The sequence below is a fragment of the Rhineura floridana genome, chromosome 6, assembly GCF_030035675.1.
Source record: "Rhineura floridana isolate rRhiFlo1 chromosome 6, rRhiFlo1.hap2, whole genome shotgun sequence".
NCBI lineage: Eukaryota > Metazoa > Chordata > Lepidosauria > Squamata > Rhineuridae > Rhineura > Rhineura floridana.
In genome coordinates this window covers 9,078,227-9,104,114 of record NC_084485.1, presented here as the reverse complement: position 1 = coordinate 9,104,114, position 25,888 = coordinate 9,078,227, and the positions used below count along the sequence as shown (strand labels likewise).

Genomic DNA, 25,888 nt, shown 5'->3' with positions numbered 1-25,888 from the left:
AAACTGAAATCTATTTGCCTGGGATGTCTGTTGATCGAAAGATTGTTTCTGCGATGAATGAGCAGATCTGAAAGATAGTTAATAAAATTCACTCAAGCTTTAAAGCTAAGCTACGATGACTTTTGTGTGAAATAGTGTTTCCTTGCTCTTGCACTGATGTTGATTCAATAACTGTTTACACTGGGACCGTGCTCACCTAAAGTTACAGTCCTTGGATCACTTCCTTCAGCAGGATCCCGGGGCAGCACTAAGCACATGGATGACCTAGACGGGGTATGGCTGTACCCAGTCAACAGCAGTATGAACAGGATTTGGTATCAGGGCATCAGAATATACTTTCAATGCCAGGCTCAGGTTTAGGAAGTAGAAGTTGGACCTGCAACAAAATGTTACAGTGTGGAGCCCTCCTGTTCAGGCTTCCAGCCAGCCCTTTTCAGGACATTCCATTCTACCACTATGCTAATTTTCAAGCCTTCTCACCAAACAGTCAGTCAGCATTCCTCAGCCACTGAAAATGCTCAGTTCTCATTGGGCAGTTTCTGGGGGTCCCCGGGCCCCCCCTTAGTTTTTCCCCCTGTATAGTTTTTTTTAAACATCTTGATTCTTTGGGTTTCCCTGAGCATGCTGATCTTTTGCATGGATGGCTTTTTTTTAATACAGAAGGACTGGCATTTTGGAAATTGAGATCGCTATTAGCATACACAAGTGGCCCCTGCAACAAAATGTTGCAGTGTATCTCTGACGTGCATGCATTACCCAAGCTTGGGGCTGAGAGGCTTACTTAGCATGAAAGGCAGGAGTCTGGGCTCTAACTTCATTTGCAACATTTAGGTTTTTTGAACATTTAAATATGCAAGCAGCCTGCATGCAAATCAAATGGAGCATGAGACTTCTGAATGCAACTGAATGCTTTATATGGCCTAGGAGGAAGTCTGAAGAGGCAATTCAAGTAAACTGACCTTTGCTGCAGCCTACAGCCTTGTCCAACCCACAGTATGGACAATGAACTGTATTTGTTTTAGTGTTTGCCTTAGCAGGACTATTTTTAAATGTTTCACATGAAGTAAGAACCATGTTAAAAAGAGCAGGAACCATTCTCTCTTGCTGCTACATCTTAGGGTTTTTTAGTGGTGTTGGAATAAGCACACTAGTGCCCAGACCCATCTTAATTAGAATCCTGGATTTCTCCATTGATTTCTATGGGCAGCTCTCTGTTCTGTCCCCATTTAAAAATAGCTTCTCAGCGTGAAGCAGGAAATGACCTATCCAGGCAATAAGACAAATATCTCTGTTCTTTTTATTTCTATGTGTCTCTTCCTCTTTTCCAGTCACTCCATCCTGTTCCTTCCTCCCACTTGGTTGGCAGTTCCCCCCCCCACCATTCTGTGCCACTGAGTTATTATGGGGGTGTTTGTGGGGTCCCCACCCCGAGGGTATTTTGCTAAATATTTGTTGTACTTCTGTATACTCTGAGGTTCTTCTGAGTCTGCTGGTGCCTCCCTCTTGTGTGGGGGGTTTGGCTACACCATGGCAGGCACTATCCAGAAATAGAACATGATGATAAGAAAACAGTTCAGGCAGAACATGTGCAGATTTCCCTTTGTTCAAAGAATTCCAGTCTGCCAGAAAGTGGACAGAAACACCTCAGACCAGTAGTTTGCAAACCTTTTTCCCCATGGACCACTTGAAAATTGCTGAAGGTCTTGACAGACTGCTTAATTATTTTTCTGCATGCTGTAGCAATTGTAATGCACCATGCTAGGTGCTGTATGATTTCCATAAAATTCAAATTGTAATACAATAAAATACCATATAATCAATAATAGAAGCAATCAAAATACAATTAAAAATCAATATGAGTACCTCCCGTCTTCAACCAAAAATCCACAGACATGCTGTGGATCACCCAAATGAGGACCACAGCTTGGGAACCCCTGGCCTAGACATTGTATGATCTTGTGAACATTGTATGAGCTCAGAAGGTGATCCTGCTTAATAATTTTGATATCACATATTCATCCCATCCTTCCTCCAAGGAGGTCAGAATTATGTTTTCTCCCTCTTCTGTTATCCTCACAACAATCCTGTGAGGTAGGATAGGCTAGTAAGTCACTGAGTGCAACTGAGAGATCTTTGTGGCTGAGTGGGGATTTGAACCCAAGTGTCCCTGATCTTAGTCTGAGACTCTTAACTAACCACTGTCCTCCAAATTAGGGCAGTGGGTGTGAAAGTTGAAAGTGATTACATAAGAGGCAGTGTCCCAATGCAAGTTGCGTGGAAAGACGGGAGCATATTTTAATTAACTGCAGAATTAGATTATATCCTTACATTCTCTGGTGTATATGCACAACATACAGTTTTACCAATACAATTTATTGCATTTTTAAAAAATCTAAGTTTTTCTATAGTCAGGTACTTTAGTCCTCTCTGCATATGGGGCATTCTTCTTGAGTGTACAAGGGCGCAATCCAACTAGTATTTGTGCCAGGCTGGGGGGAGTTGATGTGGTGGATCTCTGGCTGAGCTGACAGGCTCCCAGTGCTGCCGGGCTCTGCCGGCAGAAGCCCCTACTCCCAGTTCAGCTGCAGGGATGCCAGGACCCTGCTGGCTCATCCAGAGGTCCGCCGGGGTGTTGTGAGCCAGGCAGATGGGTGGCAGCTAGTCAAAGGTGAGTCAGATGAGGAGGACTTGGACTGGGAACCCAGGGTGGGGGGATGACAGCTGAATGAACTCACAGGGCATCCCAACCCCCATCTCTGGTGGCTCAGCTCCCCCCCCCCGCTCTCAACCTCCCTGCAGAATCACCACCTGCCTCATTGGATGCTCTCCAATTGGACACGCCCCCTCTACCAGCCACCCGCCTCTGAGGCACAGCCGAGAACATCAGACTTTCCCAGCCTAGTGCTGCCCAGTTTCCCACGCCCAAACTGAATGTTAGAAGCCCCCCTCCATTGGAGGGGGAGCTGGAGATCAAACCTCCTTTGCCCTGCACTCGGAGGCGCTTGAAGAGGGAAATTCAACAGTCAGAGCTGAGGCGGAGCTTTCATATGCAGGCGAGATCCCAGCCTACTTAAGCTGACTCAGGAGTGAGACCCAGCTGTTGAGTCAACGTCTTAGTGCCACGAAAGCATGCTTAGTCAGTGTTAGTTTAGGGCCAAAGTTCCTACCAAGCGTAGTTAGGTTAATGAGAAGCACTCCTTTTGATGTATCTATCTATACAGGGCCGGTTCTAAAGGGTGGCCAGGTGAGGCACTGGCCCGAGGGCCCCTGGAGCTATGGGGGGCCCCTCAGCCACCCCTCCACTTTCCTTCTGTGATCTGCGGGGGCCCCACACCCCCAACTACCTGTCCTGTCTTTTACCATTGCCCTTAACAAAGAAGGCGGCCACGGTTTCCCTAAGGTACTGAAGCCCCTGCCGCTTCTTAGTTGATGGCAGAGATGCATGTGCATAGCACACATGCGTGCCATCAACAAAGATGGCGGCGGAGGTGTCATCCCCTTAGGGAAACCGGGGCCGCCATCTTCATTAAGGGCAATGGTAAAAGACAGGAGACAGGTAGGTGGGGGGACGTGGGGGGGCTGTGGGCAGGCATGCACATGCCCACACACACGCCAGGGCCCAGGGCAAGCTTATGCCCAAGGGCCCCAGCATGCCTGGAGCTGGCCCTGTATCTATAACTTTAATAAAAAGAGAAAAAACCACGGACGTGTCTGAGACTGAGTCCTTCGACTTTGGGCAGGACATGGGAATGGCCAGCATGCAGAGCTTTGAAAAGTTACTTTTTTGAACTACAACTCCCATCAGCCCCAGCCAGCATGGCCACTGGGTTGGGCTGATGGGAGTTGTAGTTCAAAAAAGTAACTTTTCCAAGCTCTGTTGGACATAATCGGCAGCAGCCAGTGGAAGGCCTGAAAAGGGGGCATTTCAGGGGCATGGCGGAGGAGGAGCTGAGGGCATCCTGCTCCTCACATTTGGAGTGCTCCCACAGGTCCCAATCCAGGTAAAATTTCTGCTTGCCAATAGGCCATGGTGGTTATTTCCATGGTGGTCAATCTAATTATTCCCCGGTAGGGGTTATTTGCAGGAGCTGGCTTTTGCTTTTCTGGCCTCCACATGTGGCTCCCAACTGAGCTGATGTTCAGCCGGCTCAACAGCTCCTGAACAGGGAGCGGATGCCGCGGAACTTTCCAACAGCTCCTCCACCGCCACCCCCTCTCCCGCCAGCTTCCCATGGTTTGGATCGCTCTGCAAGTTTAGCTTATGTCATACCAGCTGTTTTGACTTCAGCCTTTTGGTGCAACTTTGTATGATTAAGATGTTTTTATTGTTTTATTGTTTGCCATCCTGGGATGCTTTGGGAGGAAGGGTGGGATATAATTTTTATTAATAATGACTTTTAAAATAATAAAAAAACAGCTAGGATTTGGGGATATCATTTTATTTGCAAATACCCCCCCCCACACACATATTTAATTGTAGAAAGTTTTTGAAGTTGCACAGAAATGTATCTTTTTAACTTTTCCCATTTTTATTGATATATACCAGAACTCAAGAGAAAGCCCAACAAAAAACAAAACAAAATCCAAACAAGGAAACAGAGACTTTCATTGACATTCATAGCCAGACTCATACACAGATATATACAGTCATCAGCATTTACATATATATTAATTCATTTATTCCCTTTATTCAACAGTATATCTTTTAAAGATATTGTTTGTCTTTATACTTTTCCTGTGGGGACAGGGAGGCTGAGACTTGGAATATGTTGACTAATATGTGAGTTTTGAATTTCCCAGTGGTTAACATAAACCTGAAAATTATCTTGTTTAGTGACAATGTCAGGTAGCTCTATGTGGTGAAAGTTATGTGTACATGTTATTACACAGTTTGGAAAGTTGCAGACTCATACTATTTAAAAAAACCCTTTAAAATTATTTTAATATATTTTTAGAAGTATTTTCTTAAAAAAACCTACACACACACTTGCTCTGATGACTGGGTTGTGTGCAGCTCAGCAGGCTTCCACTTTATTTTTTTTACAGTCAGTTGATGGATCCAGATAATCTCTGTGGTAGCCTCTCAGCTACTGAACATACGTTGTGTCCTTCTTACAATGTGCATTTAACATTTTTATTTTTTACTTTTATTTATCTTTTTGGTAAAGCACCTCATGGCGAGGAGGAAAGCCACTGTGTGTGAATTCACCCTCCCTCCACGTTCCACAACAACTGCCCCCCTCTGTTAGTCCTCGTCGTACTATTAGAGGGCATGAAGGGCAGCAATAGGAGGGTAGGAAAGGCCCTGACCGTTGCCAGGGAGACAGAAGCCCCAACTTGCCCTTGGCAACAGTCTAGTCAGGGCTCCCATGATGCTCAGCGTCCGTTCCCCCCCCCTTCCCTTGCGCCCAACAGCTTGACAGTTGCGCTTCCACCTCGCGCGCGCTCTTTCTCTCTCAATTCCCCTGCCGGCTCGAGGGAAAGAGGAGGGGTTGTAGCCGACAGGGAAAAAAAGACGTAGGCGTGGCTTAGGGAGGCCTGTGTCCAGCCATGCCTAATCAGCGAGCTATTCGCTCTTCTCCCCCTCCTACTTCTTTCACGCTCCTCGCCCCCGCCTCGCTTGGTCCCGCCCACCATATCCTCTCTATTCTTCCCCCGCCCTTCTCTTCCTTGCCGGCGAAAGCGCGGCCCTCCCTCCTTCTTTGGCCAAGTTGTGTAAGGGTACTAGAGCGCGCGCGCCCCCTTCTCTCTCTCTCTCTCTCTGGCTAAGGCGAGGGAGACGGGAGCGCGCACCAGCTCCCCCCTTTTCTCCCTTGCCCCCCTTTCTATCTCATTTCCCGCCCCCCCACGGGCAACTCGCGAAGAGAAAGATACTGAGCGACTGAGCGGAGCCAGCGCTCCCGGACCTCGCGCTGCTCCCTCATGACGCGCAGGTAAGAGAGAGACAGGAAAATAAAATTATTGCCCACTTATTCCTCCCCCTCACACACACTCTTTACTTTCTAACCCCAACCCCTTTATAGCGCTCTTCCAACTTGTCTTTAACCCTCTCCCGCCATTGGATTGCGCTCCCCCCCAATGTTTTCCTTCTCTCCCCACCCCTTCACCTTTTTTTTAAAGTATCTTTTAAAAGACCTCGTGTTGGTAACTCAGCCCCTCAAGTCTGCCTGTCTGTCTGTTTATTTATTTCATGCGTTTTTAAAGTCGCCTATTAATCCCTACTTCTCTTTAGGGCGATGTATGGTTTTTTTGGGGGGGGCTACTGCTGGTCCCCAACCCCCTCCTCTAGACGGTGTGGGCTGAAGAGGGTATTATATTTGCCCTTTGGGGGCATGCTGGTCGGAGAAAGTGCTCTCCCTTCACTGGGGGGGAGAAGGGTCATCTTTACGCCCCTTTGGGGCAATTAAATGAGGCAAAGGCGTGGGCTCCCTTCTTTCCCCCCCCCATTAAAGGCAAGGTTTTTTCGTTTTCCTCCCTTCCCCAAGTCTCAGCTATTGGATTTTAACCCCCTCCGTTCTCCAACTAGTCGCACTCACTTATCTGCCCAATGAGAGATTGGAGGACAGGAGTCTCCTTGTGCGTGTACGCACGCAGTGTCTGTTCTCTGAGATACTGGAGGGCAGCTGGGTAAAATCTAACTGAAAGGTGTGTGTGGGAGGGGGTGAGATTACTCCCCCCTCCTCCTTTTGTAGAAGGGGCATGGAGCGTCTCTGATCTTCCTTCACCTCAGGACATGATGCCTTATTTGGGACTAGGTGGGTGGATAGATAGGGACAGCTTTGTGACTGGCAGGGTTTAACACCCCCCTGCTTTTCTCCCACCCCTTCCCCTATTTCCTCTTTCCCCCCACCTCCAAAAGGGGAATTTTCCAGCTGGTAATTTCTGCTGCGTCAACACCCAGCTCAAGGGAGTGGAGAGGAGAGAAGGGGGCATTTTAACAGCAGCTCCACTTCGCAAAGTAACAAGCCTTTCCATTCTGTTTTGAGATTTAAAAAAAAGAAGAGGAATTTAAAAATCAGCATCTGTGCAAGTTGGACCAAGAGTTGTCAAGAGACAGTGGCTCAAAACTGCCTGGAAGAAAGGGATGAGGTAATAATACTGGTGAAACATGTATATTTCTCCTCTTGCTTTCTCTTTCTGTCTCTTTAAAGCCAGGCCTATTTTGGGTTATTGTCTCCTCCTAAAGTCGGGCACTGGTCGGCTGGCCTTGCCTCCATTTTAATTGCAAACTGAAATATTGGTAGTGACCATATATATATATATATAAACCCAGGCTTCAAAATAATGTTTTTTCTAAAGCTGGATGATTACTTAATATGTTTGTAACAAGTAAAGGGATTGATTGGAAAATGTTGCATACAGGTAGGGAAAATCTAATGGAGGGGGTGTCATCACCCCAAAAGAATGATTTATAGTGAGAGTAAAGAGATTATATGGCTTAAAAGGATTTTTTTTAAAAATCAGTGGTGGTGCTCTGATAAGAAGTTTGTAAGTTGTAGATTGCCTTTTTGTGTCTGTAAATAGATCGTGGGCTCCGCAAAAGTAATGCATGTAGCATCTGATAACTTAATCTTAGATGACAAATAAGGAATGAACCAGGACTGTTAACTGTGGGAGGATTTCTTCATTTTAAAGACGGCTCTTTATTGCTTACTGTACTGCTAAAGAACCAGAAATAAATATAACAGAATTATTGTGTAGAGCAATGCATTTTTAATGTTTCAAGAACTATAGAAGCAAAGGGCAGCTTTAAAGGGAGATAGTTCTTAAAATGAGTTTTCTCTGTGTTCAGTTCTAGAGTCCTAGGGATTTATTTGGTATGGATTAGCGACAAGGTTATTATCAACTGTGTTTAACGATATGCTGATAAGGAAGTGTGTTCTGCCAATAGTGTTTTGCAGGCACCTGTACTGCAGTTATTGCATGCATTTTAATTGCAGTACTTGAATCATTAAATATGCTTAGTTGTCTCTTCTAAATATATGTTGTACACTAGCATTTAAAGTACATATGTTGTAACCTGATTATTTTTCTTGTTCCTATTTCAAGGGGTTTTCTCCCCCCACCCAAAAAAGGAAGATTATATTTTGGCAAAAGGGAAAAAAGGCACTGCTTCCTTACCATGAGACAGACAAAATCTGCTGTTTCACACAAACTTTCAAAAACTCAATATAGTTTCCCTCCCCACATTGTGAACTAAAATTTTCTGTTTATAATGTGTCACTTTAAATACAATAGTATTTCAAGACTAAAGGGAAACATTCTTAATGTTTGACAGGCAATTCTGTTTTATTGATTGGCTATGCCGAACTGAGTTGAATACAGCCACTGCTTATCAAGTTCTCAGTCTTGTAGACCTTTCATGATATGGGTAGCACATGCATTTAGAGTTTAGAATTTCCATGCAGTGAAAAATTATCCTCAGTTGTATTATGAGTTAACAAAAGAGTCTCATGGGGCAGGCTTGATTCTACAAAACAATATTCGGGTCTTGATTTACTAGAAATCGCATTGCTCCTACCTGAAAAGAATGAGTAAATCTGATAGTAAAATCCTATGTTTTCTTGGAAGTAAGTCTTGCTATGTTCAGTGAGGCTACTAAGTGTGTTTAGGCTTGCAGCATGAGAAACTAGGGCTGAGTGTAACTTAAATGGATGATGACAAGCTATTTTTGTTTTTGGTAGACCACTTATTTAAATCATACTGTTGTGATAGAATGGTTTTATTTCACACTATGATGTGTCATTTACTCCACATAGTTATATACAGATATGTGGGAATGATACAATTATGCCTTATAAATTAGTTGGATCTGTTTATTTTCTTTAAAATGTAATTATTTGCTAATTAGACATAATAACCATTTTAATAAATGATATCTTGCAATATACAGGTCAGATTTTTGAATTTCAGAGAATAAATGGGCCACATACGCTTGTGATTTCTAGGGCATCCATACAGTAGTGCCTATGCTCATTTTTTCCAGGTTGTATATTAAAAAGGCTTTTTGAGTAGCTTACTGAAACAATACTTTTTGGGGTGGGTAGACTAAGATAAGTAAGGCTGCGAGTCTAACCCACTTATCTGGGTACCTGGGAGTAATTCTTACTGAATTTAGTGAGACTTCTGGGGAGACACTGTTAAGATTGCAGCCTTAATTACAAACCATAGATTTCTTCTTGGTCTGGTACTGTATTAATGTTGGCTGGACATACTCTACACGACATTCTTGCCTTTCCTTCCTCATGAAAGCTTTTGCTTTTTGTTGCAATATTATTCCATCGTCTCAATGTTTTGTGTAACATGAGATTGTATAATTTTTTATTTGTAACTTTTATTATTATTATTATTATTTATACCCCACCTTTCAGCCAAAGGCCCTCAAGGCGGCTTACAGAAGACACAAATATCAAAATACAATATAAGAATACATCAGTGAAACAATAAATCAATACAATAAAGCAACTTTTTGTTTTCCTAGCTTCTTAAATCAAAATCACTTTCATGTACAGGCCACATCTCCCAACCAGTTACCCTTTTTTCATCAGAGCTTTATATGCTTCTTTCAGCAACATAACTTCTCTGTATTATTTGTAGCGTGAACTAATCCTTGTTGCTATAGTCTTAATTTAATTGGTAAACAAAGGGATAAAATGGGCTTACCTTAAATCTTAGAAGGCATCTTGAAATTCAAATAGTTATCCTTCACACTTATAATTCCCCAAACTCTGTTATTTTGTATCTATGCCAGAAAACTCTGACCCCGCACAATAGGATTAATACAAAGTTGTTGTGTGCTCAGATGGCTGTTGTTTTACCTGAAACCAGGGGCTTTAAAGCTAAGACATAGTAGGCTTCCCAAATCAGTTGAACTAAGTTTTTCCTAGATGGAAACAATGCAAAATTAAATCTTTAAAGCAACTATGTAGTAATTCATAGAAGCTAGCATGGATATGTTAAAGAATAAATCTGGAAGACTAATCTTATTTCTCTGTTTTGATAAGGTTACTAGTAGGTTTAGTGGACTGTGGGAATCATGTGGAAGTAATCCATCTAGATTTTAGTGAAACATTTGACAGAGTTCTCCATGATATTTTGGTTAGCATGCTGGTTCAGTGTGAGCTACATGATGGTACTGGGTGATGGATTTACAGCTGGTTGGAAAACAATACTTGAAGTGGAAAGGGCTCTCAGCATGATCGCTCCCAATGCTTCTCAGACAATGGAGCTCATGGATCTTTCTCTGGTACTCTAGGGAGTTGTGTGTGATGAAACAGAAAGGATAGTGATGCAGCGCAAGGGGGGTAAATCCTAAGACACATCTGAACAAACATAAGGATGAGCACATTATTGTGCCTACCATGCAGTGGTACAGGTAGCAAAGAGGAACACTGCATCCTCTAGTAGTCATCCAGCAGAGCTTTTACATGTGATGAAGGGGCTGTTGGGATATGTCCAAATGGAAGTGTTCTGTGACAAATTCGCTAAGCACCTTGAGGTTAAAATTGCTCAGAACCATGCCGAATTGGGTTTCAGAGTTCGAGCTAGTCCTATGGGTGCTTCCAGAAAACCATCTGGTCAAATTTTATTGGATCAGTTTAAATTATTATAGCCTGAGGATGTGGACAAGCAACTCAAAGGGGTTCAGCCTACCACATGCTTTCTCGACCCTTGCCTTTCTTGGATAGTAAAAGCTGATGCCTTGTTGAGGGAGGAGGAGGAGCCAGCAGATTTAAAGAAGGCAATGGTTCTTCTTCTTAAGAGGACTTCCCTGAACCTGGAAGTGTTAGATAAACTATGGCCCAATCACCAGTATCTCCTTTTTAGGCAAGGTGCTTGAGAAAGTGGTGGTGGTGCATCTTCAGGCTTGTTTGGTGGAAATCTCAGTCAACCTTCATGCCCAATTTGGGCCTTGGTCACCTTCACTTATGACCTTGGTTGGGCAAAAGACAGGGACAGAGCAAACCTGTTGACTGTCCTTGGCCACAGTGGCTTTTGATACCATTAATCATAATATCCTTCTGGGTTTCTCTGGGGATTGGGTGTAGGGGACACCACTTTGTGGTTTCTATCTCTGGTGATGTTTCAGAGAATAGCAATGGAAAACTTCTGCTTGGCCCAGTGGGAATTGAACTGGGGATCCTGCAAGGCTGATTCTTGTCTTCCATGCTATTCCAACATCTGTGTGAAGCCACTGGTAGTTGTCATCTGGGGATCTGGAGCAAAATGTCATCAGCACGCAGATGACACCCAACTGTTTTTCCCCTGTACTTTCTCAATCAGGAGAGACATTGCAGGTGCGGAACTGATGTGTGGAGGTCGTAATGGGCTAGATGTGATCAGTAAACTGAAACTGAATCCAGACATGACTGGAGGTGCCATGGGTGGACTTTTCTGGGATTTGATGAGACAACCTGTTCTAGATGGATTGCACTCCCCATGATGGAACAGGATTGTAGTTTTGGATGTGTGTGTATTTCTGGAGCCATCTTTGTTACTTGATTATTCCCAGTTCTGCCTGGTTCACCAGCTGCAGCTTTCCCAGATGGATAGTTTGGGTACAGTTAACATACTCTGATAACTTCCCGACTGGACTATTGTAATGCACTCTTAGGTGGGGCTGCCTTTAAATGGTCTGGAAGTTGCAACTGATGAGTGTGGCTGGTTGTTCACATATAGCACCTATTTTGAAAGGCATGTACTGGCTGCCAGTTGTCTTCTATGCACTTATGATTATGTTTACTTGGGTATCTGTGCTTTAAGATCTGCAGAGGAAGTCCTTTTGGTAGTTCCAATGCCTAATGAGGTCCATGGTGCAAGGGCTTGTGGTAGGGCATTCTCTGAAATGGATCCACATCTTTGCCAAGATCTTTTAGTAGGGTGAAGTTGAGACGTATTGTGGAACTGGGGGTGCATTGTTTTCCTGTTGCAGCCTGGTTTTTTTCTGTGAATTTTGTATTTTATATTCTGTGATGGTGTATTTTGTATTCTTTCTCCATTATTAATTCTGGATTTAAATGCTTATGGATCATTTATTTTCTACCCTGGGATCTTTGGGTGAAGGAGGATTATAAACTATGAATCGTTAGAATAAATAAATGAAAAATAGTATTATTAGATAAGTAAAAAAAAATTAAGTATACTTAACACTAGCACTCACTTCCATGTCCACAAGGAACTGTCCAGAAGTAATATTTTTACTTGTGTGTGGTATGATAAACCCAGCTGGATCTATAAATAAATTCTGTCATCTGCAGTCATTTGCTGTCTACTAATAGGCAAAATTGCCTGTGTTTGGCATGAGTTTGGTGCTGTTAGTCTGATGGAGGTTTAACCACATCTTGTTTTTGTGGATCACTGAACAGTTAGTCTTGGGTGCCACAGAGACACCAATTGTATATTGGACAATCAGTAGCAAGAAGCTGACTGACACTCCATGAGGGGGAGTGTCTTGGAAAAGACAGGCTGATTAGCTTAACATCTGTTCCAGGAAAACTGGTGAAAAACATTATTAAAGATAGAATTACCGAGTATATAGAAGAACAAGTATTGCTGAAGCATGGCTTCCACAAGGGTAAGTCCTATGTAACTAACATTTTAGAGTACTTTGAGAATATCAATAAATAGTTAATTTTCTTCTCTCCTGTCCCTAGCCTGATCTAGTGGCTTGTATAGTCTCTGGCCATGGTTGAGGCTGAACTTGGGGACATCAGCTAAAGCCCAATCCAGCCAAGGCTAAGGATGGCTGGCAGGCCATCTTACTAGAAGGAACTTGCTAGTCATTGATGATAAATCTCCTGTGGTGATGCATTATTGGGTTTACATCCTTGGAATTTTAATCTTCAGATTGCAGTTTGGGGCTGAAGTAGTCTTTGAAGCAACTTTGGTGAGAATGCTGCAACCTTCTGTTTTAGATTATTATTAATTACTATTATTAATAATAATTAAATTTATATCCTGCCCTCCCAGAAGGAGCCCAGAGCAGCAGACAAAAACATTGAAAACATCTTTAAAACAAAACATCTTTAAAAGCATTTAAAAAATATCTTCTTTAAAAAAACTAAAAGCAATTCCAACACAGACTCAGACTGGGATAAGGTCTCAATTTAAAGGCTTGTTGAAAGAGGAAAATCTTCAATAGGCGCCAGAAAGATAACAGAGATGGTGCCTATCTAATTCTTAAGAGGAGTGAATTCCAAAGGGTAGGTGCCACAACACTAAAGGTCCATTACCTATGTGACGCAGAACAGACCTGATGAGATTGTATCTGCAGGAAGCCCTCAACTGCAGAGCACAGTGAGTGACTAGATTTATAAGGGGTGAGACAATCTTTCCAGTATCTTTTATACACCAAAACTAACACTTTGAATTTAGCCTGGTAGCTAATGGGCAGCTACATGTCAATGGTTGTTCATAATCTTTAAAGCTTACTACAGTAGCAGAGTGTTTCTTGGATCCACATCTGGTGGCTGAAGTTAATGCAGAATTTGGGGGCTAAGATATGATGACAGGGTTGTTTCTATGTCTTTTCATTGTCTCCATTCTTCTACATGTCAGGTCTTAATATTTCTTCTATCTCTCATCTCTGTCCTTTAATTCCTTCTATCCCATTTGCTTGGAATACTACCCTGACAGATTACTAGTTCTGTAATATTTTCCCTCTGGATAATCTCCTCTATTCATCTATCCTTTTGTGTCAAAACTTCATTTCCATAATTGTGCTGAAGTCAATCATGTGTTACAGATAACTAGTTGTGGCAATTTGCAAGCCGGTTAAGCAATTGACACATTAGGACCTGCATGCTTTAGAAATTGCTATTTCCTTTTTCTCTTACTGCAAACTTTGTGTGACTATGGAAAATACCTCCTGATTGTGCTCTGTACTCACAGCAAAAGTATATAAGCAGAGGTTCTAAAATGTTTGTTTTCAGAATTTTACTCGAAGTCCAGTGTGGTGTAGTGGTTACAGTGTTGGACTAGGACCTGGGAGACCAGGGTTTGAATCTCCACACAGCCATGAAGCTCACTGGGTGATCTTGGGCCAGTCACTGCCTCTCAGCCTTAGAGGAAGGCAATGGTAAACCACCTCTGAATACTGCTTACCATGAAAACCCTATTCATAGGGTCACCATAAGTCGGGATCAACTTGAAGGCTGTACAACCAACCAACCAGAAGTCCAAACATCCACTAGAACCAATATGAAATTGTAGGTGGGATAGGTATTTAATGGGTAGGGTGAACTATTTTGCTGATTTTGTAGTATCTTAGCTGTTTTGCTTTTTGATAATATTCTTTATTAAACTGTGGGGAGGATAAGAAATCCAAATACTTGGCAGTAGGTGAATGGAAAGCTGCCTTATACCAGGTCAGGCCATTGGTCCATCTAGCTTAGTATTGTTAATATTGACTGGCAGCAGCTGTCTGGGGTTTCAGGCAGAAGTCCTTCCCATCCTTACCAGGAGACAAGGGATTGCATGCAAAGTATACACATACAGTGCCATGAAAAAGTATTTGCCCCCTGTCTGATTTTCTGCATGGTTGCATATTTTTGGCACTGAATCGATCAGTTCTTGAACCAAACCTAATATTAGGGAAAAGGGACCCTGAGTGAACAAATAACACAAAATATTATTATTATTATTATTATTAATAATAATAATAATAATAATAAAATTTTATTTATCAGACGCCCATCTGTCCGACCGAACGGACACTCTGGGCGACGTACAATATAAAATACAATCTCAACATATACATAATCATCATAATATTAATATCATAACATCTCATCTAACAGAATCCTACGCTAATACAGTATAAAATCTAGCCCACCCCAGAGATCCCATAGGCCTGCCTAAAGAGCCAGGTCTTCAAGGCTCGGCGAAAAGTCAACAGGGAGGGGGCATGCCGAAGGTCAAAGGGAAGTAAGTTCCAGAGGGTGGGGGCCACGATCAAAAAAGCCCTCTCCCTGGTCCGCACCAACCTAGCTGTCTTCGTCGGTGGGACCGAGAGAAGGTCCTGTGAGGCTGATCTTGTTTGGCGGCATATTTTGTGATACTGGAGGCGTTCCTTCCAATAAACTGGGCCGGAACCGTATAGGGTTTTAAAGGTTAAAACCAACACCTTGAATTGGGCCCGGTATACAACTGGCAACCAGTGTAATTCAATCAACACTGGGGTGATATGATCGCGGCAGCGGGTCTGCTTTATTAAGCGCGCCGCCGCATTTTGTACCAGCTGAAGTTTCCGGACCGTCTTCAAGGGTAACCCCACGTAGAGCGCATTACAGTAGTCTAATCGAGAGGAGATCAGGGCATGTATCACTCGTGGGAGCAGATGTATGGGAAGATAGAAGAAGATATTGATGCTTAACTTTCTTTATTAAATAAATGAAATAAGTAACAGCCAATGCCCCCGTGTGAAAAAGTACAGTAGGGCCCTGCTTTCCGGCATTCCCCTTTCCGGCATTCCGCTGATGCGGTGGCTTTCAATTAGGGGAAATTCCCTGTTTTGAAGCCGATTTTGTGTTTTTTTGGCATTTTCGTGTCATTTTCGTGTGACGCAACCCATTATAGTCAATGGGTTCCGCTTTACGGTGGGGGCCTGGTCCCTAACCCACCGTATAAGCAGGGCCCTACTGTAATTGCACCCTTAGACTCATAACCTGGTTATATCAGCTTTAGCAGCTGACTGCAACTAAATGCTTCCTGTAGTTCTTGATCAGCTTCTCACAGCTCTTTGGTGGAATTTCGGCCCACTCTTCCATGCAGAACTGCTTTAACTCAGTGACGTTTGTGCGTTTTCGAGAATGAACTGTGCTTTTCAGGTCCTGCCACAACATCTCAATGGGGTTTAAGTCTGGACTTTGACTAGGCCATTCTAAAACTTAAAATTTCTTGTTTCTCAACCATTCTGATGTAGACTTGCTTGTGTGTTTTGGATCATTGTCTTGCTGCATGATCCAGCCGCGCTTCAGTTTCAGCTGACAGATGGATGGCCTGACATTCTCCTGTGGAATTCTCTGATACAAAGTAGAATTCATGGTTCCTTTGATGATATGTCATCCAGGTCCTGATGCAGCAAAGCATTCCCAAACCATGACACTGCCACCACCATCTTTGACCATTGGTATGAGGTTCTTAATGTGGAATGCAGTGTTTGGTTTTCGCCAGACATAACGGGGCCCATATTGCCTAAAAAGTTCTATCCATTGTTCCAGAACTCTTGATGATCGTCCAGGTGCAATGTTCTGTGGACAGATGAGTCAAAGATGGAACATTCAGTGCCAAAAGAATGCAACCATGCAGAAAATCAGACAGGGGGCAACAAAGCCGTGCTGTGACTTTTGGTCCCAAGCTATGGTCTGAAGGCACAATAAGGCCAGCTCCCTGCTGTAGCTAAGGAGGGTCAGGTCTGGTCAGTGCCTGGATGGGAGACCGCATGGGAACAATATGTAAGCTGTCCTAGGTTTCATGAAAAGAAAAGTGGGGTATAAATGTAATAAATAAATAAATAGTTTCTCACAAAAAACCGCTTGACACTTTTGATGCATATTCAAGTTACTGATATCATCAAATACATTGAATGGAATGCTGAACTCCATTTCAAGCTGTTCTCTTTTTCATCCTGCCATCTGTTTTTCTCATATTTGGAAACCTCTGCTAAGTGGTGGTAGTCTAGACTTTTGTGTAGTATTTCCACACAGATGATGTCCTTAACTGTAGTGAAAGATAGCTTATGTTTTGGGTTGCATTTATTGACTTTTCTCTAATCATTGAGCAGAAAAAGGGACAATTCACTTAAACTTATTTCTTTGTAAAATGAAGGCACCTTACCTTTCCAATAAATAAAATGCAGTTAATTAAGGTATTAGGATGAGAATTGTGCTTAGTTTGCAAACTACAGTGAAAAGCCTATTAGCTGAACTTCAAGTCATTTGGATGCTCCCAAGTTTTGAAAATTCATGGTGGTCATGGATATTTCCCTTTGGGATTTCATTGGTCTGGGAAGCAATAGTATGAGTAACAATGTGATGTTACTTTCCATGAAGATATCATTGGGGCACACTTCATGCTTTAGTCACCTATAGAAGCTTAACAGCAGATTAAAAGCTGTTATCTAGTTAATCTGTGCAAAACCTCTGGGACTCGGGATTCTGGAAAAACCTGCCCCTTTTCAAGCTGCTCACAGTGCTAATTTTGTTATCTGTGTACATTAAAAGTACTGGATTTTGCATAGTATTGATGGAATTTGAATTTATTCTTATGTGAAGTCATTTAGCTATGTGATTATAGTTGGGAATATTCTATACATTATATTACCAAAGTGATGTTTTTCTAATGGGTGGTTACTTAAAAAGGTAATACATAAAAGCAATCTCATGTTGCTAAAATACCCTGAAAGGCATTTATGAAATCTAATGTACACATTTACATAAACTTACTTAAAAGCCAGGTTATCAAAATGCTGGCTTTACAAGGGAGGCTCTGCCCAGCTGCTTGCTTTGCTCGCTGCTTTGCCCAGCTGCTTTGCCCCCCCCATCAGCCAGGATCTCGCTCGCTCGCTCGCTCGCTCGCGCGCACGTGCAGAAGAACTCTAGAAAATGCACACATCCATACTCACCCCAGGCATCCCCAAACACACATATGCGTGTGCACATGCACACACACACACACACAGAGGCAGCTCCTCAAAGGGGAGGCAGGCATTTGCCACCACCCCATTTAGGCAGTTTACTAGCCTCCTGCCTGCCCACGTGCTGCTGCTGCCATTCCCCCATCTTGACCGCTTACCTGCCTCCTGCATTGTCGCTGTCACCTGCCACCCACTCACCCACCTGCTCCTGCCACCATCTGCTTGCCCACCTGTCATCACCCCCAGCCTGCTATCCTTACATCCTTCACTCCCTCACCTTGCTTGCCTGATGTCCTTCCACAGTGCCCCAACCCCATGTGTGACATCTTACAAAAATATATATAATTATATAGATAACTAGAATAAAAATTGTAAATTAAGATTATGCAAATTGTTACATGCACAAATTATTCACCTTTGCAAATATTGGACTACTTTGGTTCAAGAACTGGGTTTTTAACATAGAATCTAAGACCCTGGTTCTAATCCAAGGAAATTGAGTTGCCCTTCAGTCTCAGTGGGTCAGCTTACTAATGACTCTTCTGTCTACTTTGATCTTGTAAGGTGACTAAATAGGAAAGCAATAGTTATTATAAAAGAGAATTAAACAATATCAAATATATAACAGACCTGAAGAAGTGAACGCATTGCATAGAATTTGTTTCAGACTTGCTCAGCTGAAGGACATTAGTCTGTTACTGTGATCCAGATGTAAAGACCAGTAAATAGTGAAGCAGACGGGGGTGGTGGTGATTGCATTGTTTGATTAGCTGACTTTGTGTTTCCAAGAAAAAATTATCTAGGGAGAGGGGAGGAGAGGGAGACCAAGATAATGAGCATAATGTCAACAAAGAATTATCTGAAGACATTGGAAGGACACCGCTCCTGTTATGGAAGCTGAATTAATAACAAGCTTAATTCATGGCACTGTAATAGAAAAATAAATTGGATCATAAAGTCACATTGTATGGACGCTGCTTAACTGCATTCACATGTGCAATTAGGTATTAGATACTTGGCAGCAGATTACCACTTGTGTGTCTACTCTTATTATTATTTCATTTGTTAGTCACCTCATACCCAGTGGGCCCTAGGCAACTTACAACAGATTTAAAAACATGCAATATATAAAAAAATTAAAACATACAATATAAGAGCTTAAAACCAACATGAAAAGAAATGTAATAGATACTTTAGCAGATAATGCATTTTAGTGAGACTTCCTTTTTATTCAGTGCTGCATCAGCAGGGTTCTGCTGGCACAATGGGACTTCTGTTTCCTCTCCTCCCGTGTCCCTCAAATTCTGCCCTGAAGGGCCCCCAGTCCTCCTGAGCTGATTTTTAGGGCATGCAGGAGATGGGAAAGGAAGCAGAAACTCTGTTGCACACACAGAAGACTGTTGCGTCAGCGGAGCTACAGTGTTGAATACAAACTGCAGAAATTTGTCTGACTTTGGCAATTACTGTTATATTTATTGCCCACCTTTCACCATTAGGTGCCAGGACAGCTTACAGAAACTTAAAATACAATATTAAAAACCATTAAAACATGCTACATTCTCAGGAGTAGGGTAGGTCCTGAAAATATACATCTCAGGTGTCAAAGGCTAGGGTAAAGAGGTGCATCTTTAGCATTTGCCAAAAGCTGTATAGCGATGGAGACAGACACACCTCTGTAGGGATGGAATTCTACAACATATGGGCTTGTACAGAGAAAACCCACTCCTGGGCCACCATTCCCTGAACTTCTGAGGGTGGCAGAACTACCAAGAAGGCCCTCTCTGCTGATCTTAACACCCAAGAAGGTCTGTAAGGAAGGAGACAGGTCCCAAATATCTCAGAGGCTAAATTATTTAGGGCTTTAAACATTAACATGAGCACCTCTAATTAGGCCTAGAAACAAACTGGCAACCATTGCAACTGTTTTAGAACAGGGTTTATATGAATTCTGAAAGCAATCCCAGCTGGTAATCTGGCTGCTGCATTTTGGACCAGTTGAAGCTTCTGAGTCATCTGCAAGGACAGCCGTACATAGAGTGCAGTGCAATAATCCAGTCTGGAAGTTACCAGAGCATGGAGTACTGTGGTCAAGTCATCTCTGTCCAAAAGGGGCCATAGCTAGTGAACAACCATAGCTGAAAATACACCATCTGAGCCTCCAGTGACAATGTTGAATTGAGGAGTACTCCCAAGCTACAAACCTCCTTCCAAGGGAGTGCAGCCCCATCTAAAATAGGCCATCTTCCCATCTCCTGGACTTCACAACTTGGAACACATAACTCCTCTGTCTTTTCAGGATTAGTTTGTTTGTTGGCCCACATCCAGCCCATCACTGACTCCAGACAGGGCTGTGGAGTCGGTACACCAGACCTTCGACTCCGACTCCTCTATTTTTTTACTGTCCGACTCCGACTCCTTCATAAATGGCAAATGTATATTAACTAGTAATAACAAATTTACTGTAGTAAAATGGTAGCACAAGGCATTTCATCACCACCACGTGAATCCAGAGCTTGGAAAAGTTACTTTTTTGAACTACAACTCCGAGCCCAATCCCTGGGGCTGATGGGAGTTGTAGTTTTAAAAAGTAACTTTTCCAAGCTCTGGATTCATGTGGTGGTGATGAAATGCCTTGTGCTACCATTTTACTACAGTAAATTTGTTATTACTAGTTAATATACATTTGCCATTCATGAAGGAGTCAGAGTCGGTACATTTCTACCGACTCTGACTCCACCCAAGATTGCTTTCGACTCCAACTCCACAGCCCTGACTCCAGATACCTGTTTAGCATCTCAACTGCCTTTCCCAATTCAGATGAAATACAGGAATATCCCGCTATACGGACCTTCACTTTATGGACACTCGCGAGTACGGACATATTTACAGTAGCACCATTCCCCTGTTTACGTACGCTCGCTTGACAAGAACAGACACTTAACGGCATGCCGCCACCGCTCGATCAGTTTCCAACTACAAACTTTTTCTTCAAATAAGGCCTACTGTGTTTATTTTAGTTATAAATGTGTTATTTACATCAGTTATGCCCGTATATGATGATTGCAGTGCAGTATATGCATCGATAAGTGAAAAAAGGTAGCACTTCACTTTAAGTACATTTTCGGTTTACGTACTCGCTCTGGACCCATTGCGTACGTTAATGCGGGGTATTCCTGTAGAGAGGTAGAGCTGAGTGTCATCTGCATATTGGTGACAGTTCACACGAAAACTCCTGACTGCTCCTAGCTACTTTATGTAGATGTTAAAGAGCATGTGGGACAAGATGGAGTCTTGTGGGATACCACAGGAAAGCTCCCATAGTGTCGAACAGAAGCCTCCCATAACTATTTTCTGGAAATGTCTCTAGAGGTAGGAGCAAAACCACTGCAGTAAAGTGCCCCCAACCCCTGCCTCCCTGAGCCACTCCAGAAGGACACTATGGTTAATGGTAGCAAAAGAGAGATCAAAGAGAATGAGCAGGGTTGCACTCCCCCCCCCATTTCTTTCAGCAAATGTCATCAACCAGGGAGACCAAGGCAGCTTCAGTGCCATGACTGGGCCTAAAGCTGGACTGAAATGAGTTGAGATATTCAGTAATAATAATAATAATAAAATTTAATTTATGTGTCGCCTATCTGGCCGTTGGCCACTCTAGGCAACGTACATGAAACAATTAAAACACAATACAATAAATTACAATAATACAATGTGAAAACAATACAGTAGCAGAACAATACTAGTACAGGGTTAGAGGCATTTCAGTCATAACAGTTAACCCTCCCCGGAAATCCCAAAGGCCTGTTGAAAGAGCCAGGTCTTTAAGGCTTTACGGAATACATTTAGGGAAGAGGTGTGCCGTAGATCTTGTGGGAGGGAGTTCCATAAGGTGGGGGCCGCCACTGAGAATGCCCTCTCTCTAGTTCCCGCCAATCTAGCTGTTTTTGTCGGCGGGATTGAGAGAAGGCCCTGTGTGGCTGATCGTGTCGGGCAGCATAATTGGTGGCGTTGAAGGCGCTCCTTTAGATAAACTGGGCCGATACCGTATAGGGAATTAAAGGTTAATACCAACACCTTGAATTGGGCCCGGAAAGCAACTGGAAGCCAGTGTAGATCGAACAACACTGGTGTGATGTGATCTCGGCGGCGACTATTCGTAAGTAGTCGAGCCGCCGCGTTTTGTATAAGTTGTAATTTCTGGACCGTTTTCAAGGGTAACCCCACGTAGAGCGCATTACAGTAATCCAATCGAGAGGTGACCAGGGCGTGTACTACTAATGGGAGCTGATGGACAGGAAGGTAGGGTTGCAGTCTTCGTATGAGGTGTAGTTGATACCAGGCTGCCCGGCTCACTGCCGAAATCTGAGCCTCCATGGACAGCCGGGAATCAAGTACAACCCCAAGGCTGCGGACCTGGTCCTTCAGGGGTAAACTCACCCCATTGAACTTCAAGTCAACATCTCCCAACCTTTTCTTGTCCCCCACGAGCAGCACCTCGGTCTTATTGGGGTTCAACTTCAACTTGTTCCTTCCCATCCATCCACTCACGGATTCCAGGCACTTGGACAAGGTCTCCACAGCCAACTCTGGTGAAGATTTAAACGAGAGATAGAGCTGAGTGTCATCCGCCTATTGGTGACACTGCAGCCCAAATCTCCTGATGATTGTCCCCAGCGGCTTCATATAAATATTAAATAGCATGGGAGAGAGGATAGAGCCCTGTGGCACACCACAATTGAGAGGCCAAGGGTCTGAAACCTCCTCCCCCAATGCTACCTGTTGATACCTATCGGAGAGAAAGGAATGGAACCACCGTAATACAGTGCCTCCAATTCCCAATCCCTCCAGGCGATGTAAAAGGATACTGTGGTCGACAGTATCAAAAGCCGCTGAGAGATCGAGGAGGACAAGAAAGGTGAATTCTCCCCTATCTAATGCCCTTCTCATATCATCTACCAGAGCGACCAAGGCTGTTTCAGTTCCGTGACCTGTCCTGAAACCCGATTGGTATGGATCCAAGTAATCCGTTTCATCCAAGTGTGTTGTCAACTGGTTGGCCACCACTCGCTCAATGACCTTGCCCAAGAATGGTAGGTTCAAAATTGGGTGAAAGTTATTAAAAACTTGGGGATCCAAGGAGGGCTTCTTTACGATGGGCTTTACAATTGCCTCCTTGAAAGCTAATGGCATCACACCCTCTTGCAAGGATGCGTTAACCACCGCTTTAATCCCCATGCCCAATTTCTCTCTACAGCTCATAAGGAGCCATGATGGGCATGGGTCAGTTAGGCAAGTGGTAGGCTTCACCGTCGAGAGCACCTTGTCCACATCCTCAGAAGGGAGAAGCCAAAACCGATCCCAACTTACCGGCATGCAACTGGCCAACTCTGGTTCACTTACTGTATCCACGGCACACGGAATCGAGCTCCGTAAGTGTTCGATTTTATCGGCGAAGTGCTTTGCCAACGTGTCACAGGAGGCCTTTGACTGTTCCAAGGGTTCCTGAGCAACTGGACCGACCAGGCTTCGGACCACCTGGAACAGCCTCCTGGGATAGCACTCTGCAGACGCAATAGAGGCAGCAAAGAAAGCCTTCTTTCCTGCCTTTATTGCCCCTTGGTAGGCAGTTACTGCTGCTCTGACCTGTGTCCGGACATCTTCGGAGCGGGATTTCCGCCACCGGCGTTCTAGTCGTCTCACCTCCTGTCTCCGAGTACGCAACCGTGGTGTATACCACGGTGCTAACTGAGTTCTATTCAGGGGGAGAGGACGTTTCGGAGCCACCTGGTCTAATGCCCTGGTGATCTCATCATTCCACTCCTTCACCAGGGTTTCGACCGGGCGACCGTCAGCAGGTTCCAGTTCCCCAAGCGCAGTTAGGAATCCATCCGGATCCATCAGGCGCCTGGGGTGGACCATTCTAATGGGTCCTTCACCCCTGCGGAGGGGGCGCGGCATTGAGAAGTCCATGTTTACCAGGTAGTGATCTGACCATGACACAGGAGTGGAATAAACCACTCCCAACTTCAGAGCACTGCTCTCCTCTTCCAGGACAAACACAAGGTCGAGAGCATGACCGGCTACATGGGTGGGCCCATTGTTACTAAGGCGCAGTTCCCAGAAAGCCATGGTTTCCAGGAAATCCCGAGGGGCTCCAGTGAGAGTGGTCTTGGCATGCACGTTGAAGTCACCCAGCACTAACAATTCTGGGGACAACGCCCGTACAGCTGAGACCACCTTCAGTACCTCGGCCAGGGAGTCTGCTGTGCAGCGGGGTGGGCGGTACACTAGCAGGATCCCTAAACTGCCCTTCGGGCCCAACCTCCAGTACATACAATCAACAAATTGAGTCCTATGGAGAGGGAGTCTGGCAAAAACCAAGGACTCTCAATAGATGACTGCCACGCCCCCTCCCCGCCTTCCTACCCTCGGCTGCTGTGCGCAACGGAAACCCGGTGGACACATGGCCTCAAGAATGGGAGCAGAGGCCTCGTCCAACCAAGTCTCCGTAATACATGCCAGGTCTGCGCGCTCATCCAGGATCAAATCATGGATGAGTGAAGTTTTTTGTACCACAGACCTGGCATTGCACAACAACAGTCGAAGGTCGGTAGGAACCTTGCATCCCCCAGTTTTCGTCTGGAACTGAGCTGACCCGGAACAGGGGATGGGTATAATGCATCTATCCCCTGTTCCCCTATTCTGGCGTGGTCTGCTAGCAGCACCCTTCCAGTGCCTGCCGCCCAATCTTTCAATAACTTGGCCCCCCACCTCTCTCCCTGACTTGCCAGTCAACAGGCCACCCACCCTAAAATAATATCAGTCCAGAGACCCGCCTCCGTACCCTTTAACAAGTATGAAAATAATTAAATTCAATTACTAAATTAAACTAAATCAATATAATATCGCCCCAGTTACACATTCACACATCCATACACACCCCATCTCAAACCAGCACAATTACTTCTACGCCAGATAACCAGCAGCAGTCCTAGCACTGCAGCGACGCAAGGCCCAGGCAAACGGGGCGGCAGCGGTGAGAAAAACAGGCCGCAGCGATGGTTCCCGGGGGCGACACGGCCCGCAGCGGCAACGACTGTGATGTAAGGTCACAGCGACGGTATCCCGACAGCTGCCCAGCCCACAACGGCAGTTGTTCTTCCGCGGTATTTTCTCTTCGCCGCTGCCACTGTGGCCGACAGTTAATCCTTGCAGCACTCTCACCGCCGCGCCCCGGCGCTCTAGGGCTCTCCATGGTCTCTCTAGGCCTAGATGCCGCACTTCCGCTCTCACGCCGCTACCAGGCTGCTCCGCCTCGGTGCTTCTTCGCTGCCGCTGGGCCAATCTTCCTCGGCGTCCTTTTTCCACCACCGTCACGGCCGCTGACAAGTTGGTTCTTGCGGCGTTCTCACTGCCGGCGGCTTGCTATTTCCCAGTCCGGTCGTTCCTCGCGATGCTCTCACCGTCTCCTCCAATCATGCCTGAAGTTGGACCACCGCTACCTTCTTGAGCACCTTGCTGCAAAAGGGGTATTTGCCACTAGGTGATAGTTATTTAACACTTCTGGGTCCAAGGAGCCAATGCTCTCCTCCAGGATACTCCATTTAATTCCCACTCCTACATGGGTTTCTGCCACCTCTCCCCCAATACCCAGACAGCATTCTGTGGCCACTGACCCTGCTTAGTTCTCCATGGGAAGGATTTCCCATGGGGTTATTTAGTTTATATTTTTGTACTTCTGCAGACCTTGGGGTTTCTCTAAGTCTGCTGTTACCACTTTGGGGTGTGTGGTGTCATTTTGGCTGAACAAGCAACAGGACTGAGGCCTGAATATTGGAAATGGGGTAAATGATAATGGCTGGTTGCTTTAGGGATCAAAGAGGCTGTGAAAGTGGCTGCTTTCACTAGTGGTTGTTGACATGCAGTTGCTATAATTCTCATCTTAAAAATGTAAGCTAATTAAGTTTGAAGTGAATTCATGTGTTTCTCTCTCAGGACAGAGTAGTTAAGGATAATTGCTTTCCTTAGGAACTACTACTATAGGATGGTTTACCATGCTTTATCTCTACAAACATAATTTCAACACTAACTTAATCTGATCTTAAACTGATACCTTTAAACTATAAACTTATTTTCTCTATCTAGGCAACTGTGGTAATACATCATACTTACTCCTGATTGGGTTTGAAAGGTTAATATCCTAGCATGCTATCTCCAAAGCTTCATCAGGACAAAGCTTTTTAAAATATACAAATT

The 25,888-nt window shown here is 44.3% G+C and overlaps 1 protein-coding gene across 6 annotated transcripts in view; it reads left to right on the top strand.

The window, feature by feature from the left end:
* Nucleotides 1-5,633: 5,633 nt before the first annotated feature.
* ZBTB46 (zinc finger and BTB domain containing 46) overlaps nucleotides 5,634-25,888 on the top strand; it is an 86,123-nt gene continuing 65,868 nt past the window's right edge. For 4 of the 6 annotated variants that reach the window (XM_061630950.1, XM_061630951.1, XM_061630946.1 and 1 more), the window contains exons 1-2: nucleotides 5,634-5,933; nucleotides 6,987-7,089. The gene's annotated coding sequence lies outside the window, so the exon portion shown is untranslated. Of the gene's footprint in view, nucleotides 5,934-6,859; nucleotides 7,090-25,888 lie in introns of all 6 variants that reach the window. The other 2 variants (XM_061630947.1, XM_061630948.1) reach the window with 2 other exon arrangements.